The following is a 21,525-nucleotide window of genomic DNA, read 5'->3' on the forward strand; positions in this document are numbered from 1 at the left end:
GCTTCAGTGTGAACAGCACTGTGTGCTGCCATGTGCAGAATTTTCATAGGCATTTGAGAAGCGTAAAAAATGCTTCCCAAACGCTTGACACCTGTTGACAAAGCTAGTGTGAACGTATCCTTAGAGAAGATAAACAAAGTTGTAATGAAATATAAACAGAAGGAAAATTGAAACTTTCAAACTTGTCAGAAGAACAGGACGCAGGTAAGATTCACTCCCTTTCCACTTTCTAGTCAGTAGCCAAAATCTTAATTGATTGATCAATATTACTGGCACTGACAGAACCCTGGAAACTGATCTCCATATTTTGGGTATTCACAAATATCAAGGAGCTTACAATCTAAGACCAGAAACTCAGACATATACTAGGCCCAATTAACCTAACATCATGTCTTTGGAGTGTTGGCAGAAACAGACCCGTGCAGAGAAAGCATGCAAACTGGGATGCAGACAGGTGCAGCCATGACTGGGATTTGAACCCATGACCCACGTGCTGTAAGTTCTGAGTTCTAACCACTTAAGCCACTGTAGGTGACAGAATTTGAGCTGCAATGTAGAATAGTTACATTGTTTAAAAATAATGATAAAGCGAGTGCTGGTAAAATTATATAGGCTACTAAAATGGTATTACACAAGAGAAATATAACTCTAGGTATAGATATGAAGGTAGCAGCTAACACTCAGGGTATTGGCAATAGTCCCAGAATAGAAATATGTTAAAATAATAGTGCAGTGCTATAAATGCATGTTATCAATCATAAACACATGTAAAATCAAAAAAGTGCAATAATGATATAAACTGGTAAATGGTGCTAAAAAAAAGTTCATATAATCATTCCTGAATAATGTTTAAGTAATATGTTAAAGTAATAGTGTAGAGCTATAAATGCATGTTAACAATCATAAATGCATGTAAAGTCAACAAAGTGCAATAATGATGTAAACTGGTAAATGGCGCTAAAAAATGTTCCTGAATAATGGAATGTCCTTCCAGTTATTCATCCAGCTCCATCCATCCATGCATCCATCCATCAGGGTGGGTGCCAAAATGGTCCTGGGGAGGAATTAGTTCAGCCACAGGAGCCAGAAAGGTGCTTAATAGTGTAGTACTTTATTATAATGGTCACGAATAACAATTTAAAATATCCACGTGGAGTTTATTATAGCAAAGTGAGTACCAAGATGGCGGCCGCTCCTCAATTTCGGTGGCGTGGCGTCAGCAATAGGGCTCCACTCAATGCATTTCGTGTACCAACACGTCCTATTGGTGTGCCCCTGAAGACTTGTTGGTACACGAAATGCATTGGGTGGAGCCCTATTGCTTACGCCAAGCCACCACTATTGAGGAGCGTCCGCCATCTTGATACTCACTTTGCTATTATTTTTATTACTCCACGTGGTTATTTTAAATTGTTACTTGTGACCAAGTACTACACTATTAAGCACCTTTCTGGCTCCTGTGGCTGAGCTAATTCCTCCACAGGACCATTTTGGCACCCACCCTGATGGATGGATGGAGCTGGATCCCATAGCTGCTAGCATACCGCTGCACCCACAGATGTGTGATGTGTATAACCCATGCGCATTAATACTTTTGTTCTGGTGAGTGTACACCCGTCCCAAGAGTGGATTACCTTTCACGAGTTCATGCACTACTGTTCGTCACGGATAAACCACACGTGCCATTCATAAGCACTCTCTGAGTTGGCACTCTCACACGAAGGACCATTAGCACCATTTACCACCTTACATGATTATTGCACTTTGTTGACTTTACATGCATTTATGATTGTTAACATGCATTTATATCGCTGCACTATTACTTTAACATATTACATTAACATTATTCATGAATAATTATATGAACTGTTTTTTTAGCAGCATTTACCAGTTTACATCATTATTGCACTTATTTGCACTTTTTTGATTTTACATGCGTTTATGATTGATCACATGTATTTATAGCGCTGGACTATTACTTTAACATGGAATAGTTACATGATTAAAGAGAAGGAAGATATATCATTATATTGGGAACTTATAACTAGACATTCCCAATTATTTGAGATATAAGTGTGAAAATTTTGACAATTGAAAATAGAATGTATGACATTCATTAGGAAATGCATTAGTTGTCTGATCATTTTGGAGAAACAGCAACCCAAAAAATAAATAAATAAATATAGGTGTACTTTTTATTTTACATTATAAGTATTCTCATATGCAAACAGAAAACCGGCAACGGGATAAAGCCCGCGGTTGTGCGCCACCTAGCGAACATATATGGCATTGCATCTAGAAATGTGCCAGGCGCGATTCTGTATTTACTAAGAGGAAAAGTCTACAAAGTAGACGCTTTTCAAGGAGTTGGCTAGACGCCTTTCTGAAGACTGACAGGCTTGATTGATTGAATAGAGTCTGCCAGAATGTTCAGCGTCTGCTGGTAGACTCAATTCTTACTAAATCAGGGCCTTGGAGTCCTTGGTTAAAGTAAACATAGAAGTTACAACAATATCGGACAATGCAGCTATCATAGGGGAGAGAGCAGAATAAGATTGTCGGAGATCGCCGCGCCGCTGGGCTCGGCGCAGGCGCAGTACACCTCCCTGTACGCGGGCACCGGGACTTGGCAGACCCCGGCAATCAGGTTCGCGCATGCGCAGTAGTGACCACGGGCGTGCGCCTGGCACCAATGACAGCGCAGGGCGGGATATTTAAACGGCCCTGAGCTGTCATTCAGTGCCTTTTGGTCTCCTTGTATCCTGTGAACCTGTTGTAGTAAGTTGCTGACCCGGATTGTGCCCTGACCTTGCTCTTTTCTACTGTTCTTGACACTTGCTTGCCTGACCTCTCTCCTGAATGCCCCCTATTGGATCTGACCTGCTGTTGCTGACCTGGCGTGTGACCCGACTATTCTTTGCCCGCTGCTCTGTACCGCACCGTCCCCATAGTTACCGACCCGGCTTGTATGACCTTGCACTTGCTCAGCCATCCATCCATCCCTCTCAACGGGGTCTCCAGACCTCCTCATACCTGGCTCTCACCCGTGGGAGCCCCTGGCGAATACCCCTACCACTGACGGGTGTCCTCAGTAGTCATGACCTGGTCCTGGGGTACTCCAAGTCCATCCCCACCATCAGGGGCCCTGGTGAACAAGTACTCTGGGGCTTAGACTCCGTGCGCTGGGAACATCCGATCAGTGGAGTGCTAGTGGTACCGCCGGGCGGTCCCTTACAGTACCAAAAGGCCATGACTGAGCCTAGAGGAGGGCCCTCCCCGCTAGAGGAAATTTGCAGGCACCTAGCTAATTTGACGCAGGCCGTAACGGCCCTGCAGGACAGATGCATGCAGCTGGAGAATCGCCTCCAGACTGGCTCTATTTCTGACCCTGCCCCACAGGCCCCGGTTTCTGCACCCCCGGCCCTGGTAGCTCAGGAGCCAGTCTCAGGGGCTTCCGCCCCGCTCCCTATGGCGGAACCCCGAGTACCCTTACCGGAGCGTTTTCACGGGGACCGCACACGCTTCCGGTCATTCAGTGATTTCTGTCTCTTGTTCTTTGAGCTACAACCCCGTACCTTCTTGACCGAAAATGTGAAGGTAGGATTCATTATTTCACTATTACAGGGTGAACCCCAGGATTGGGCCCACCGGCTAAGGGGAAACAATGATCCTCATCTGGGATCGGTCAATAGTTTTTTTGAAGCAATGGCCATCTTGTATGATGACCCACAGCGGGCAGCCTCTGCCGAAGCGACCTTATATGCGCTCCGACAGGGCCGGCGGGCGGCAGAGGAATACGCCTCTGATTTCAGGCGGTGGATGGGGGACACACGCTGGAACGAGTTCGCTCTATTGCACCAGTTCCGTATGGGGCTCTCCGATCCCTTGAAAGATGAGCTGGCCCGGGTGGAGGTTCCCGAGTCTCTAGAAGACCTTATTGCCCTGACAATTAAGATTGACCGAAGACTGCGGGAACGCAGGCTTGAGAGGTCCGGCCAGGGTCGCGGAAATACCTGGGGTCCATTCCTAGGCCCCAGCCCACCAACCCGACAAAGCATCCAGAACCCACCACCAGGAGATGTTCCGGAACCTATGCAGCTAGGTCTGGCACGGCCTAAATTATCACCGGAGGAACGCCAGCGCAGACGAGTCCAGAACCTCTGCCTTTACTGCGGTGAAGCTGGTCATATGGTGCGATCCTGCCCTCAGAAAATGAGTAAGTGCACCCGTTTTTCTTCCTTGTCTATTAGCAATACCTGTCCTTCGCAATACTTAGTAGTGCCCCTCTCCTTTCAGCTTCCAGAAAAGACCGTGGAGGTGACAGCCATAGTTGATTCAGCTGTTTCCTGGATTTAGAGTTTGCTCACCAGCAGGGTATCCCTCTCCAACACAGACAGAAGGGCTTCAACATCTTTTTGGCCGATGGTTCCCAGATAAAATCGGGGGTAGTTAATCAGGAAACTCCCCCCATTGCCACTATCATTGCCTACCAGCACCAGGAGTTCCTCCGCCTGGACGCTATTGCATCACCTCTTTTCTCAGTCTTTCTGGGGCTCCCATGGTTACGGGCCCACAACCCCCAGATTGACTGGGAAACCGGATCAATCTCGTTCCCTTCCCCATACTGTCGGGAACATTGTTGCACTTCGGGCCCCGAGTTCTCCTTTGCTCCGAAGGAGACTCCGATTTGAAACAGGTTATTCCCGCAGCCTATCATGGGTTCCTGGACGTGTTCAGTAAGCGGGGAGCCGATACGCTGCCCCCCCACCGCCCGTATGACTGTCCAATCGACCTGTTACCAGGCTCTGAAATCCCTTTTGGGCGTATTTTCCCCCTATCTGAGCTTGAATTGGGGGCCCTAAAGGAATATATCGAGGACAGCCTCCAGAAGGGATTCATCCGCCCCTCCACTTCTCCAGCAGGAGCGGGAATCTTCTTCTTGGAGAAAAAAGACAAAACCCTGAGACCTTGTATCGACTACCGGGAGCTGAACAGGGTCACGATCAAAAATCGTTACCCATTGCCATTGGTACCAGAACTGTTTCAGAGCCTAAAGGCTGCGGTTATATTCACAAAGCTTGATTTAAGGGGGGCCTATAACCTGGTACGCATAAGAGAGGGGGACGAGTGGAATACGGCTTTCCGTACCCGGTTTGGCAACTTTGAATACCTGGTCATGCCATTTGGGCTGTGCAATGCACCAGCCACCTTCCAACATTTCGTGAACGACATCTTCAGGGATTTTTTGGATGTCTTCGTTATCGTCTACTTGGACGACATACTAATTTTTTCACCCTCTCTAGAGGATCATAGGATACATGTGGCAAAAGTATTGGGGCGGTTGCGGCAGCATGGGTTATATGCTAAGGCGGAGAAATGTTGCTTTGAGCAATCTAGCATCACGTTTCTAGGCCTGATTATCTCCACTGCGGGGGTCGCGATGGACCCCCAGAAGGTCTCTGCAATTTTAGATTGGCCTGAACCCACGGACAAAAAAGGTGTCCAACGGTTTATAGGGTTCGCAAACTTTTATCGGAAGTTCATCAAGAACTTCTCGGGTCTGGTCTCCCCCATTACTCAACTAACCAAACTTGGAACCCGGTTCAAATGGACACCGGAGGCTCAAAAAGCTTTCGAAGCTCTGAAAAAGCTATTTACCTCGGCACCCATCCTGGGCCACCCGGACGCGGCCCTGCTCTACATCTTGGAAGTAGATGCATCGGAGAATGCGGTAGGATCCATCCTGTCTCAGCGGAAAGGCACCAAAGAGTTACTCCATCCCGTAGCGTTCTTCTCGAGGAAACTCACCTCAGCGGAGAAGAATTACGATATCGGTGATCGAGAGCTGCTGGCTATCAAAGCAGCGCTAGAGGAATGGAGGTACCTGCTGGAAGGTGCCTCACACCCCATATTGATTTTCACAGACCACAAGAATCTGGAATATCTGAGGACTGCCAAGCGTCTACGCCCACGGCAGGCAAGATGGGCTCTGTTCTTTTCCAGATTTAATTTTCACATTACTTACAGGCCCGGATCTAAAAATACGAAGCCCGACACGTATGTATGAGGACTCCGAAGAAGAACTGGTACCCGACACTATCTTGTCTTCAGAGAACTTCTTGGCGCTCCAGACGGACCTTCGCTCCAAGTTAATAGAAGCATCTACGGCCACACCAACCCCAGTTGGGGTATCCCTCCAGAACAAGGGGGGACTCCTGTGGAAGGAAGATTCAATCGTGGTACCTGAGGAAGTCCGGACCCTGGTTTTGGGGCATTGCGACGATCACCCGCTGGCAGGTCACTTTGGCCCAATCAAGACTCTGGAGCTTCTCCGGCGCTCGTTTTGGTGGCCAAACATGGCTAAGGATTGCAAGCGCTACGTGAGATCCTGTACCATCTGCCAGAAGAGCAAACCATCGAGGAGCAAAGCCTGGGGGCTGTTGCGACCTTTGCCGATTCCCGAACGGCCTTGGCAGAAGATCGCGATGGACTTTATAGTCGAGCTCCCACCGTCGCAAGACCACACAGCAATTCTGGTGGTCATTGATCGCCTATCCAAAATGGCTCACTTCGTGCCACTAAGGAAGACTCCGTCAGCAGCCGAGACGGCGCGAATATTTATCCGGGAGATCGTTAGACTTCATGGAGTACCTGAGGACATCGTCTCTGATCGAGGGGTCCAGTTTACATCTAAGTTTTGGAGGGCTCTGTGCAAGGCCCTGGACATCAAGTTGTCCCTCTCTTCCGCGTTCCACCCTCAGACCAACGGTCAGACCGAGAGGACGAACCAGACCCTGGAGCAATACTTGCGTTGCTACACGTCTTTCCTGCAGGATGATTGGTTGTCACTCTTACCCCTGGTGGAGTTCGCTTATAACAACGCAAGCCATTCGGCAACGGGGCAGTCCCCATTCTTTTCGAATTATGGGTTTCACCCTGTCTTTCTCCCTGATTTGGTCTCTGAATGCCCAGTTCCAGCAACGCAGGATGCGTTGACCTTCTTCTCCGCCAATAACAAATTACTCCAGGAAGCCATCTCTCGGGCCCAAGAGGACAATAAGAAGGAGTTTAACAAGAAACGAAGAGGGGATTTGGCGTTGCGGCCTGGGCAGAAGGTGTGGTTGGCCACAACCAACTTAAAGATGCTTTGTCCCTCGAAAAAATTGGGACCTAAATTTGTGGGGCCTTTTCAGGTAAAGCGGATGGTCAACGAAGTGGCATCTGAGCTTATCCTTCCGGACACGTTCAGAATTCATCCAGTCTTCCATGTATCCCTGCTGAAGCCAGTGATCCCAGATGCCTTCCCAGAACGAGAATCCAGACCCCCAGAGGCCATAACGGTCGAAGGACAAGAGGAATTTGAGGTGGAAACGATCCTTAAGTGCCGAAGAAGGGGGGGCCAGACCCAATTCCTAATTAAGTGGAAGGGCTATGGTCCTGAGGACAATTCCTGGGAACCGGCTCATAATGTCCACGCACCTAGACTAGTCCGGGAGTTTCTTCGTGATCACCCGTGGTGGAGAGATCGGGTGGGCATCCGGAGGTTGCCCGTAGGGGGGGGGGGCAATGTCAGAGACCGCCGCTCGGCGCAGGCGCAGTACACCTCCCTGTACGCGGGCACCGGGACTTGGCCGACCGCGGCAATCAGGTTCGCGCATGCGCAGTAGTGACCACGGGCGCGCGCCTGGCACCAATGACAGCGCAGGGCGGGATATTTAAACGGCCCTGAGCTGTCATTCAGTGCCTTTTGGTCTCCTTGTATCCTGTGAATCTGTGAACCTGTTGTAGTAAGTTGCTGACCCGGATTGTGCCCTGACCTTGCTCTTTTCTCCTGTTCTTGACCCTTGCTTGCCTGACCTCTCTCCTGAATGCCCCCTATTGGATCTGACCTGCTGTTGCTGACCTGGCATGTGACCCGACTATTCTTTGCCCGCTGCTCTGTACCGCACCGTCCCCATAGTTACCGACCCGGCTTGTATGACCTTGCACTTGCTCAGCCATCCATCCATCCGTCCCTCTCAACGGGGTCTTTAGACCTCCTCATACCTGGCACTCTCCCGTGGGAGCCCCTGGCGAATACCCCTACCACTGACGGGTGTCCTCAGTAGTCACAACCTGGTCCTGGGGTACTCCAAGTCCATCCCCACCATCAGGGGCCCTGGTGAACAAGTACTCTGGGGCTTAGACTCCGTGCGCTGGGAACATCCGATCAGTGGAGTGCTAGTGGTACCGCCGGGCGGTCCCTTACAAAGATAAATATGTGGAAATTAAACGAGATGCTACTTCAGGATCAGGAGACAGAAGTGAGAATAAAAAAAGAAATAAAACAATATTTGAAAGAAATTAGACCAAAGGAGTTTCAATGGCCACGGTGTTGGAGGCACATAAGGCATATATCAGAAGAATTCTGATAGCGTTTGGGTAAAAAAAATAAAAGGAACGGCAAAAGAAAATGAATACGCTAGTAAGGGAATTATATGAACTAGAACAGTTACACAAAAAGAGAATAGCAAAAGACATACAGCAGAATTATCTAATCTAATGGGGGAAGAAACAATGAAAACAACATGATGGCAAGAGAGAGATATCAGTGGGGGAATAAACCTGGTAAATATTCTGCACAGAGAAAGAAGAAAGGAATTATATAGAGAAAATCAAGGATAATAAAGGAGAATTGGTTTACTCAACCACTGATATCGTTAATGTATTTAAGGGGGGAAGAAGAAAGAACTAGAAAGAGACAGATGTACTTAAGAGCGGCGGGCTACCAAGATTGGGAGAAGAACAGTTAACATGGCTAGAAAGACTGAAGGGTACAGTTGCTGGGAGGAGCCCGGGGCCAGACAGGTACACTGTGAGATACTATAAAAAATGGAAAGAACAACTAACCCCCAAACTGAGTGTATATATCAATGCATTAGGACAGGGCTCAAAATTTCAAGTCCTGAGCTACTAGCCAGGCCTTAAGTGTTGCTCGCCCCCACTTGCCCCACCCAACCCCTACCCTGGCTCGCCCCTAAACATGCCCTCATAAATTATCTCACGAAATGACACTGTTAAATGTTACTCATATTACATCAGGGTCCCCAGAGTCCCCCAACATTACATCAGGGTCCCCAGAGTCCCCCCTTATTACATCAAGGTCCCCAAAGCCCCCCATATTACATCAGGGACTCAAATGTCCCCCTAAGCACTACATCATACTTAGACCATGCACTGCATACAACCATAATCTCTCACTCACCAAACCATAACGCTACCAACCATATCCTACCTTCTATCCAACCTAGCAATACCTCAAATGCCCCATACTCTACCACCCATAATAACCACATCATCCTGAACCTGACCAAACCACCCATACAAGTATGCTTAAACACACATATGCACACAAACACATGTACATACACACAAACGTATACACACACAGACACATGTACATACAAACACACAGACACGTGCATACACACACGCACAGATACACACACAGATACACATGTGCACACAGATACGCGCACACAAAGATACACATACACACACAGACACATGTACATACACACGTACACACACACAGACACATGTACATACAGATGCACACACACACAGATACTCGCACTCACACACACAAACACACAGATACTCGCGCGCGCGCACACACACACAGGTACACAGCCCTATAAAAAGTTGCAGTACAGTACTTCGTTACCTTCACTCACAGAGCCGGGTACTGCACTCTAGGTGGAGGCAGAGAGCACAGCACGCACTCCTTCCTTTGCTTTCACTTTGCTCAACTGATGGCTCCCAGTGCAATTGACGGAGCCAGCCCTGAGTTCCGAGCCTGCTCAGCAAGACGGCCCTGGGGGACACACTCGCCCCCACTTTATTTCCACTCGCCAATGCGAGGAGGCGAGTGTAAATTTCAAGGCCTGCATTAGGAGACGGGTTGGAAATGAGGGAGGAGTCATTGCAAGCATATATCACAATAATACAGAAAGAGGGGAAAGATTGGACCCAATGTGCTAGCTACAGACCTATCTCACTGTTAAATATGGATACCAAACTATACGCAAGGGTCCTGGGAACTAGATTGAAAGATCTTCTGCCAGAATGGACTCACCTAGACCAAGTGGGATTTTTCCCCAGGAGGGAGGGAAGAGATAATGGATTAAGATAATTGTTCCTCTTACAAAAAAGTAGGAGGGAAAAATCCCCCATACTGATTTTATCAGTGGATGCAGAGAAGGCTTTTGATAAGGTAGACTGGGGCTTTATGTTAGATATGTTGGAGGTTTTGGGAATTGGTCCCAAAATGAGAGAGTGGATAGGAAAGCTTTACAGTCGACCCTTGGCAGTAGTATAGGTCAATGGTTTGTTATCATGGAGGGAAAGATATTTAAAATATTTGGGAATAAAACTGACCTCGTCCTTAACCACTTGTCGACCGCAGATAGCCGAATGACGGCTTCACTGCGGCCGGCCGGTTCTGGGTGGACGTCATATGACATCCTCCCAGAATAAGCTCTCCTGCACGCTCGGGGGGCGCACACCCTGTTATCCCCGTGATCGCCATGTCCAATGACACACTGATCACCGGGAAATGCAATTGTCACAGCTTGAGGAAAGTGCTGCGGAGAACCGGCAGTTGTCAGAGGAGGGATCGGCACCGATCATCAGGGCACTGATGATCAGTACCCTGATGATCAATGCCCAGCAGTGCCACCCACCACTGCCCATCAGTGCCGCCAGTCAGTGCCCATCATCAGTGCAGCCTCATCAACGCACATCAGTGAAGGAGAAAAATTACCTGTTTGTAAAATTTTATAATAGAAACAAAGAAAATCTTTTTTTTTTTTTCAAATTTTTTACTCATTTTTTTGTTTATAGCGCAAAAAAATAAAACAACCAGTGGTGAGTAAATAACCACCAAAAGAAAGCTCTATTTGTGTGAAAAAAATTATATAAATTTCATATGGGTACAGTGTTGCATGACCGCACAATTGTCATTCAAAGTGTGACAGCTCTGAAAGCTGAAAATTGGCCTGGTAAAGAAGGGGGTATAAGTGCCCGGTAGGCAAGTGGTTAAAGAACTTATATAAAATAAACTATCAAAACAGTAAATAACCCGTGCTTATGTGACAAATTATAAACTCAAATAATTAATGCTGCTGCTCACAAAGTAAAAGACCCATCATACATAAGTATAATTAATAATACATTGCAAAAATCAGAAATTAAACAATTAATAATAATAAAGTGATAAAAAGTGCACTGTCCCAAATAAACGGTGATTAGGTGTTCCAGTAAAAAACGGTTCCAAAAAGAAATGTGTTCTTTAAATGATATCCCCAAACCATGATCACCTTCCAATACAATCCACACTCACCAGATTAGATGGACTCTTAGCTTGTAGAGCTTAAGAGTCAAAAGGGCTTTTATACCGGTGAAGTGTGTTCCCAAGAATAAACAGTATTGAGAGTGGAAATGCTTGCTCAATACCCTCCAATGATCATCAAGTGGGCAGATGAAATGCAAAAAAACAAGGGGGACACTAATAGTGTAATACTTCTTTATTCAAATAAAACCGAAGTAATATTGCACTCATAAAATAATATAGGCTTTAAAATGGTTTGTATTTTGTGACTTCCCACATCAATAGGTGCTTAATTGGCAACAATGGCTCTGGAGAGCCGCTAATGGCGTGCGCTCTACTCACCAGTCGTGACGTCACAAAGCCTTCGCCGGAACCGAAAATTACATCGACATGTTTTGCCCCTCCTCCAGGGCGTTCTCACAGACAACAATCTCCGGTTCCTGCTTGCAAAATATACCCCACTACTACTCCTCCCACCTTCATGACTCACTTTCTATTTGGTGTACTGGCTTCAAAACCATAGATCAAAACATCACTTCCTGGCATTCTCAATACAGCCAATATAAAGGGAACAACATACTCATAAAATTACATAAATCAATCTAAAAACAACTAATTAATGTGATATCCAATGAATAATACAATAAAATTAAGTAAACATATTAAAATGATATATATTACTGAGAAATAAACAAATAAAATCTTAAACCCTCCATTACTAAAATTACCTCTATTACTAAAATGTAGTATGCTTCACCGAAAAGACAATAAATTAAATGGAATTAAATCCTGAACAATGTGGGCAATTCACTATTATTCAAGATACATAATGTAATTACCAATTTGACAGAAAACAATTTAAATCTATATCTGTATTTAACCCCTTAGGGGCTAGGGTGTCCAACCTAAGGATCCACCTAGTTTCATCCTGCGAGATTGCCTTCCTTAACCGCCTCCAACCGCCATATAGTACGACGGGCGCAAGGCGGTTCTCTCTTTCTGCGAGGACGTCATATGACGTCCTCCCATTCTAATTGCGCATGCGCGGCTCCGGGAGCTCACAGCGTGGCGATCAGCGGTGCACTGTGTCCCTCGGACACAACGGATCATCGATCAACGGAAAGAGCCGAAGATGTTGGCTTGGTCATGTGATCAGCTGTGTCCAATCACAGCTGATCGCATGTAAATAGGGAAATGCTGTTTTTTTTTCAAAATTTTCAGTGGTTTTTGGTTTAAGAAAAAAAAAAAAACCCAGAGGTGATTAAATACCACCAAAAAAAAGCTCTATCTGTCACAAAAAAATAATAAAAATTTCATATGGGTACAGTGTTGCATGAAAGCACAATTGTCATTCAAAGTGCAACAGCGCTGAAAGCTGAAAATTGGCCTGGGCAGGAAGGGGGTATAAGTGCCCTGTAGGCTAGCGGTTAAATCCCCCCCTCGCCAGTGAGGTTCGATCCTATCTATCCCACAGAATTTCAATAAAGATGGATCCCTATTATGGAAATTCCTAAAATGATGAGAGAGGCTGTGATTTTTAAAACCTTTTTCTGATGTTCCTAATGTGTTCACTAAGACGTACAGCAAGCTTCCTAGTAGTTCTTCCTACATACTGTCATTTACAGGGACATTCTAGAAGGTAGGTGACGTGAGTGCTTACACATGAAATAAATTTTTTCATTTTAAAGGTTTCACCTTTGGCATAAGATTGAAAATCAACTGTTTTTTTGTTTTTACTCATCATTGTCCTGCACACCAGGCACCTACCACATCTAAAAAAAACCTACTTGATCTAAAGAAGTAGCCTTTTTATATTGAGGATTAGGAACATTTCTCACAAGCTTATTCCTAAGAGTGGGTGGTCTTGTATAAATGAACCTGCGTTTCTTGGGCAAAATCCCTCTCAGAATTCCGAAGAGTCAATTTATGAGAATTATGTGGAATTGTGATGAGGATAGAGATTATGAGGAACAAACAGATATCTTAATACAGAGATTTGAAGAAAAAGGGTATAAGAACAAAGATCTCAGGAAAATAATGTACGTGATGTTGGTGACCGATTTTCTTTCACAGCATTGCTAATAGTAAGCAATATATCTTCCCTTAGATTTAATAGCGTTGTGGATGGTAACTAGTAATCCTTCTCAGATGCTAAATAAATCCCAGAAATCCTCCTCTCCTCCACAGGTGATTTAGCAACTTGTCAGCATAGAAATAGAAACAAAAACGGACATACCATAGTGTAAAACTGTAAAACCTTTAATAGCAGGGACAAATAGTAAGAATGCAACTCACAAAAAAAGTGCCTATGACTTGGCACTGAGTGCATTCAGCTTTGTTGCTTGTGAATGGAATCAAAGATGGCCGCCGTGTTTCAGCGTGCGTTCCAAAGGACAGAAGTGTCATCGGTGTAAGTTGCATCATCAAACCTTGACGCGTTTTGACCAATAGATCGTCATCAGGAAGTGCAAGAATGGCCATTTTAGAGATGGTATTTATACCTACAGTCATTATCCCAATTGCTTGGTTATCTGAACACAGATGCAACTGCATGACACAAACCCCATATCTGGAACTGATCTTAAAGGGAAATGACCCTGAATATGTACACATAAATGAACGCATGTTCATGTGGTTCTACTAAAATTGAGAAACAGAAAAAAAATTAAGAAAAAAATAGGTATAAAATAAATAATAATGGAAATCTTGTGTCATACTTTTACATTTGTACCACTAATTAGAAATTATTAAGAAAACAGTTTAAATCTATCTCCACATTTAACCCTTCTAGTGCTAAAGTCTGGAGCTGGTAAATCCACTGGGTTTAGTTTTCTGAGATCTCTCTGATCATATGTGATCCTCTCCAATGCCTCTCTACTTTATGGCAAAAAAGGAAAGATGTGAGGGATCCTTATTATGTACCATCCTGAAATTGTTGGATATGCTAGGCTTGGGATAACCTTTTTTGATATTAGCAATATTCTCACTAATCCTTTTAGTGAGTTTGCGGGTGGTTCTCCTTATATATTGATAGCCACAGGTACAAACTAGCATATAGGTCACAAATTTAGTCCGGCAGGTTATAAAAGGTTTGACGTTATACTGTTTTAAAGTCTGATCGGACCTAAAAGTGGTACATTTTCTGGGTGTGTTTACATAGTCCACATTTACCACACCTGTAAAAATTGTTGAAAAAAATATTTTTTCAGAAGTGTTGGAAATGTTATGTACCAGCTTAGTTAAGGCAGGAGCTCTCCTGTAGATAAATTATTATTACATAGGATGGGCCAGTGCTTTCTAAAGCACCGCTCTACTTTTTTATACTGTTTATTAAACCCTGTAATATAGACTGGTTCTCCTCTCTTGGCTGATAGTCTGTTGTTCTAGTAATAGAGAGTGTCAAGAAGACCAACATCCTCCCTCACTCTCTTTAGCTCCTCTACCTGGTAGCCTTTTTGTTGCAATCTGTCTATGAGGATATCCATTTGCTGCACATAATCCTCCTGTAACAGACAGTTCTTTTTAATTCTCATGAACTGCCCTTTAGGTATAGCTTGTTTCCATTTAGGGTGCTGACAACTTTTGATGGGTATATACCCATTCCTATCTGTGCTTTTGAAAAAAGTTTTTGTCCCCAAAATGTTGTTTTGAATAAGGTAAGAATCTAGGACGTCTATAGTAGTGGGTTGGATGTTAACAGTGAACCTCATCCCATATTTTTTTGAGTTGATATGGGAGATGAATTCTTCCAGTGAGTCTCTAGTACCCACTCATATCACCAAGATGTCATCAATGTATCTTTGATACATGTGTAGGTTATGCCATGCCTTACCATAGATCTCCTCCTCCTCCCATTTGTTGAGGAATATATTAGCTACACTGGGGGGCATACTTGGCCCCCATAGATACTTTTTTTATCTGATTATAATATTGGCCATCATACCAAAAAAAAGTTGTTGGCCATGGCTAGCTCCAGTTCTTCCTGAATGAAGGTTTTTTGTGCTGTTTTGAGGTCAGTAAACTTATTTAACGCCCATTTAATTTCCTCCATGGCATGTTGTTGTTTGATATTTGTATACAGTGACTCAACATCAGTCGTGACTGATAGACTGGGAGTCATCTACTTTAAGGCCATTGATCTTGTTAATGACATCTTTAATATCTTTAAGGTATAACAGGCTTTTATTCACTAAGGGTTGGAGATAGAGTTCCTAATATTCACCTAATCTAGAAAACAGGGAGTCTATCCCACTCAAGATTGGTCTCCCTGGTGGTGCTGTCATACTTTGATTTTAGGTATTTGGTAGATTATAAGTACTCTGGGTGCATGGGGTACCAGACACCTGCTATCGCTCTTATGTAAGACTCCAACTTTGGTTTCTTTGTCTACCAATTTGCTCAGTTTTTGTTTCAACATTTTACTGGGGTTGATCAGATAGAATAAAGTGCAACAGCGCTAGGTGTCTGATAATTGATAAGAAGAAAGAAAAATAAATGAATAAATAAAACAAGCAGCTAGCATAGGAAGTAAACCTCGAGAACTTCGGATAGTAAATTGACCATAAAAAATATGCAGCGCTCATATGCCAGATAATATCATGATCGCATAAATCAAACAAAGATTCATGGTTGAAATAAAGCATTAAGATATTAAACTTGTGACTTCTGTGGTGCATCCAAGGTTGAGAAACCAGAAAAAAGTTTGTGACTCTTGTGGTAAAGAACTGAGAATAGCTTGCACTAACCAGATGTCTCAGCACATGGAGCATGGAGTAATTAAGACCTACTCCTGGTACTCTGAAAAGGAAGTCACTGGAAAGGTTGATGTCATCTTATCTCTCGCCACTAGATGTCATGTTCCCAGGACAGCAGGACAGAGATCCCAGAGGTGTACATCAGCCAATGGAGGGATTTATCCAGCACATCAGTCAGCAACCCACAGAAAGTCAGGAAGAATCGAGCACCTTCAAAAAGCCCGGGCTCCCTCCATAATAAGAGAGCCACAGGCCAGAAGCTTTGATAGTGTAGTAGGTATTTATTTGTGCAGTAATTTCAAAATGAATAAAAACACACTTGCAGAGTTTCCTGGGAACATGACATCTAGTGGCGAGAGATAACATGACATCAACCTTTCCAGTGGCTTCCTTTTCAGAGTACCAGGAGTAGGTCTTAATTACTCCATGCTCCATGTGCTGAGACATCTGGTTAGTGCAAGCTATTCTCAGTTCTTTACCACAAGAGTCACAAACTTTTTTCTGGTTTCTCAATCTTGGATGCACCACAGAAGTCACAAGTTTAATATCTTAATGCTTTATTTCAACCATGAATCTTTGTTTGATTTATGCGATCATGATATCTGGCATATGAGCGCTGCATATTTTTTATGGTCATTTTACTGGGGTTACTCTTTAGTTTTTTATATGTTGATTCATCATTGAATAATCTAGTCATTTCAGCCTCATAGTCTCTTTGATTGAGAACAACTAGTCCCCCTCCTTTGTCCGCTGGGCAGATTACTATGTTATTCCTTTGTTCCAAATTTTGAATACCTTGCCATATAATATTATCTGTGGTATCCCTGGTGACGGAGATCTTTCTTATATCCTCCTCTATCATCCTCCTAAAAACTTCCAGGTAGTGGTTAAGTGGATGACTTAGGGTTAAATGTGGAATTATTTTGAAGTCCACTATGTAAATATTGAATAGTATGTGAACATGTATCAGATTCTCCTTTTTCCTAGAAGAACTTCTTTATGACTATTTTCCTGATAAACTTCTGCAAGTCTATATACGCCTCAAATTTATTTAACTGTTTTGTGGGTGCATATTTGAGGCCTTGGTCCAATGTGATTAATTCCTCCTTACTTAAAGTGACATTGCTTAAATTAAAAATACCTTTCCCTAACTGTCTCTTTTTCTTTTTGATCCCCTTTCTGGTTCCTTTCTTACATGTCTTCCATCTCCCCTGTCGTGGGATACCGGTAACTTGTAAGGTTCCTGCCATTCCCTACATTCCCCCCCATTTGGTCTCGAGTGGGGGATTTCCCTCCCTCTACCTCTATTCCTTCCCCTCCATGGTCTCGAGTGGGGGATGTACCCATACTCTCTGTGGGGATATACTGGGGCATTCTCGTATGTCCCAGATTCATGGAGGTGGTGTCCTTCCAATGGTTGAAATCTGTTTTGTGTGCTAACTGTATATTTTGAGGTACCAGGCCACTGCTGGCCAGATCCCCTCTGACCCCCCTGAGGAGTACGTGGGCCTTTTGGGACCCTTACATGGTTGGAAAAAATCTCTTTGGTCATCTGTAGATCCATATACTCCTCCATACCATTGTTGGTGGATGAATTTTTTGTTGGATCCTCCTGCCATTTATATATTTTATTATCTGCATAATCTTTCTTGTCTCTGGTATATTTCTTAATTTTTTTTGTTTTAGTATCATTCTCCAGTTTTAGTAATACTTCTTGTAATTGCTTTTCTTTTTCTTTATATTCAGCAGTATTCATATGAGGGGTTAATTTTCCCTTCAACTCCTCTATTTGTTGTATTCCTCCTTTGAACAATGATACTTAACAATTTCTGTTCAGTCTCCCAGGAATATTACAGGGTTTAATAAACAGTATAAAAAGAGTGGAGCGGTGCTTTAGAAGGCACTAGCCCATCCTATGTAAGGACCCCACTATACTTCCCACCAAACCACCATTTATCTACAGGAGAGCTCCTGCCTTAAGAACTAAGCTAGTACATAACATTCCCAACCCTCCTAAAAAAAAATTATTTTTTTAACAAGGGGGTTTTTTACAGGTGTGGTAAATGTGGAACATCTAAACACACCCAGAGAATGCCCAGGAAGATTACCACCTTTATGTCCCATCAGACTTTAAAACAGTATAACATCAAACCTTTTATAACCTGCCAGACTAAACCTGTGTACATGTGGGTACCAATATATAGGGAGAACCACCCGCAAACTCACTAAAAGAATTAGTGAGCATATTGCTAACATCAAAAAAGGTTAACCCAAGCATAGCGTATCCAATCATTTCAGGATGGTACATAATAAGGATCCCTCACATCTTTCCTTCTTTGCCATAGATAAAGTAGAGAGGCATTGGAGAGGATCATATATGATCAGAGAGATCTCAAAAAATGAAACCCGGTGGATTTACCAGCTCCAGACCTTAGCGCCAGAAAGGTTAAATGTGGAGATAGATTTAAATTGTTTTCTGACTAATTTCTATCTCCACATTTAACCCTTCTGGCGCTAAAGTCTGGAGCTGGTAAATCCACTGGGTTTCGTTTTTTGAGATCTCTTTGATCATATATAAAATAAATAATAATGGAAATCTTGTTTCATACTTTTATATTCGGGCCACTAAGTAGAAATTAGTCAGAAAACAGTTTAAATCTAATTACTGGCCCAAATATAAAAGTATGACACAAGATTTCCATTATTATTTATTTTTTTCCTAATTTTTTTTCCATGTTCCTCAACCACGTGCACATGCAGTCATTTATGTCAGTGTACATATTCAGGGTCGTTTCCCTTTAAGATCAGTTCCAGATATGGAGTTTGTGTTTTGGCATCTTGGAGAGGTTATTCCCTTAAAGCAATGTTGCAGTCAAATTTAACATAATTATGAGGAAAAACAAGTGACACAGCTGCAGTATAACCAATCAATTGGGATAATGACTGCAGGTATAAATACCATCTCTAAAATGGCGGTTCTTGCACTTCCTGATGACGATCTATTGGTCAAACGTGTCAAGGTTTGATGACGCAACTTCCGCCGATGTCACTTCCGCCCTTTGGAACGCACGCTGGAATGTGGTGGCCATCTTTGATTCCATTCACAAGCAACAAGCTGAATGCACTCAGTGCCAAGTCATAGGCACTTTTTTTGTGAGTTGCATTTTTACTATTTGTCCCCGCTCTTAAAGGTTTTACAGTTTTACACTATGAGATGTCCGTTTTTGTTTTTATTTCTATGCTGACAATTTGCTAAATTACCTGTGGAGGAGAGGAGGATTTCTGGGATTTTTTTAGCATCTGAGAAGGATTACTAGTTACCATCCACAACACTATTTAATCTATGGGAAGATATATTGGTTACTATTAGCAACGCTGTGGAAAAAAAATCGGTCACCAACATCACGTACATTGGGATAGTCCCAAAAAAAGCGCTAGTGACTTCCTATTAGGTGTACCAGGAAGTGATGTTTCGATCTATCCTAGAGTTAGGTGGTCATGGGATGACGGTGACTGCAAACCCATGTGGGGCACCGGTCTGAGCATAGTGGAGCACTTGTCACTTTAATATGAACTTCACGATCAAGAACGTAGCACGCTTGCACCCTATTTTCACATATTGGACTGCATACTTAATACAACCAGTTTAATTAGATGTTTATTACTTATGATTATTGATTATTTTCAAGTGTCATCAATTTTTTATTGTTTACACAACTCATGCGCGGTCCACATGGTATTTATTATTAATTTTGTGTTTATAAGTTCACAATTAGGACTGCTGCATTGCACAGTTATTTCACATTAGGTTTTTTATTCATAAGCACAGCAGCATTCCTTTACTTTTCACATATTTATTTTATATATATATATATATTTTTTTTTTTTGGGACTGAGTCACATTTTTTATGTTTTTCGGATTGAGTCACTCATCAATTAATTTTGATTTATTATTTGGGACTGAGTCACTTTTGTATACATCAGCCATTGATATATTAATTTGTGTCACTAGCACTTCATAGCCATTTTTCTTTTACTGTCACTTGGCATTTTTTTTAACCATTTATGCATTTATATGTTATGTTTCCACCCGGATGAGGGACTTATATATTTAGTTTGTCATTTATTTTTTCACTTATCAGTCACTTAGTAGTGCGCTGTCACGCTTTAATTGTTTTTTCACTTTTTTGGAATATAGTTAGGTGTCTGCAGCCACTTTTTTGTTTTTGGGGTCACTTGGGGTAGGAAGGTAGCACAGGAGGTTCATGTCTATACCATTTAATTTTATTGTCTTTTTGGTGAAGCATACTAAACTTTAGTAATATAATAGTAATGGAGGGTTTAGGATTTTATTTGTTTATTCCTTGGTAATATCATTATTATTCTACAGTATTTATATAGCGCTAAAAGGTTTGCTCAGCGCTGTACATTATAGTGGGGGACAGAACATGAGACAATACAGTAACAAAACACAAGGGATTTAAGGGCTGCTTTTTCGAGCATACAATCTAGGAGGGAGGGGATAGTGGTACAGGAGGAAGTGGCTGTGGGGGATGGAGTGGTAGGAGGAGTGGAGGATATCGGCTGTTAGGTGAGGGCGGGGTAGGCTTCCCTGAAGAGATGGGTTTTCAGGGTGCGCCTAAAGGTGAGGAGGGTAGGTGACAGTCTGATGGATTGGGGTAGTGAGTTCCAGAGGATGGGGGAAGTCCTGGAGAAGTCCTGCAGTCGGGCGTGGGAGGTGGAGACCAGGGAGCTAGGGGTGGAGAGGTAAATTTGCGTGTCATCGGTGTAGAGGTGATAGTTGAAGCCGTGGGTGTGTATCAGTTTGCCGAGGGAGGAGGTGTAGATGGAGAAGAGAATTGGCCCGAGGACAGAGCCTTGGGGGACACCAACAGAGAGGGGGAGGTGGTAGCGTTATAGGTAAGGCTGAAGGAGCGTTGGGATAGATAGGAGGAGAGCCAGGAGAGAGCGGAGTCTCTCATGCTGAGGGAGTGTGGTTTGTTAAGGAGGAGGGGGTGGTTGACTGTGCGAAGGTCGAGGAGTAAGAGGACTGAGTAGTGGCCATTATCTTTGGCGGTCAGCAGGTCATTAGTGTTTTTGATTAGGGCGGTTTCGGTGGAGTGTAGGGGATGGAAGCCAGACTGTAGTGGATCGAGGAGGTTGTTGTCAGTGAGGTGGGCGCTTAGGCAATTGTAGACTAAGCGCTCAAGGAGCTTGGAAGTAAATGGCAGCAGGGAGATGGGTCTAAGGTTGTTAAGGTCGGGGGGGGCCAGGGAGGGTTTTTTGAGTATGGGGGTGATGTGTGCATGCTTTAGGGGGGAGGAAAATGCGCCAGTAGAGAGGGAGAGATTGAAGATGTGGGTGAGGGTGCGTAGGATGGAGGAGGAGGGTGACCAGAGG

The 21,525-nt window shown here is 43.7% G+C and overlaps 1 protein-coding gene across 8 annotated transcripts in view; it reads left to right on the forward strand.

Annotated features, from left to right (window-relative positions):
* NFATC3 (nuclear factor of activated T cells 3) overlaps window positions 1-21,525 on the forward strand; it is a 619,175-nt gene that overhangs the window by 511,863 nt on the left and 85,787 nt on the right. The gene's annotated exons all lie outside the window — the stretch shown is intronic.

This window comes from Staurois parvus, unplaced genomic scaffold, assembly GCF_062004578.1.
Source record: "Staurois parvus isolate SC_StPar_1 unplaced genomic scaffold, SC_StPar_1.0 ptg000167l, whole genome shotgun sequence".
Lineage (NCBI taxonomy): Eukaryota > Metazoa > Chordata > Amphibia > Anura > Ranidae > Staurois > Staurois parvus.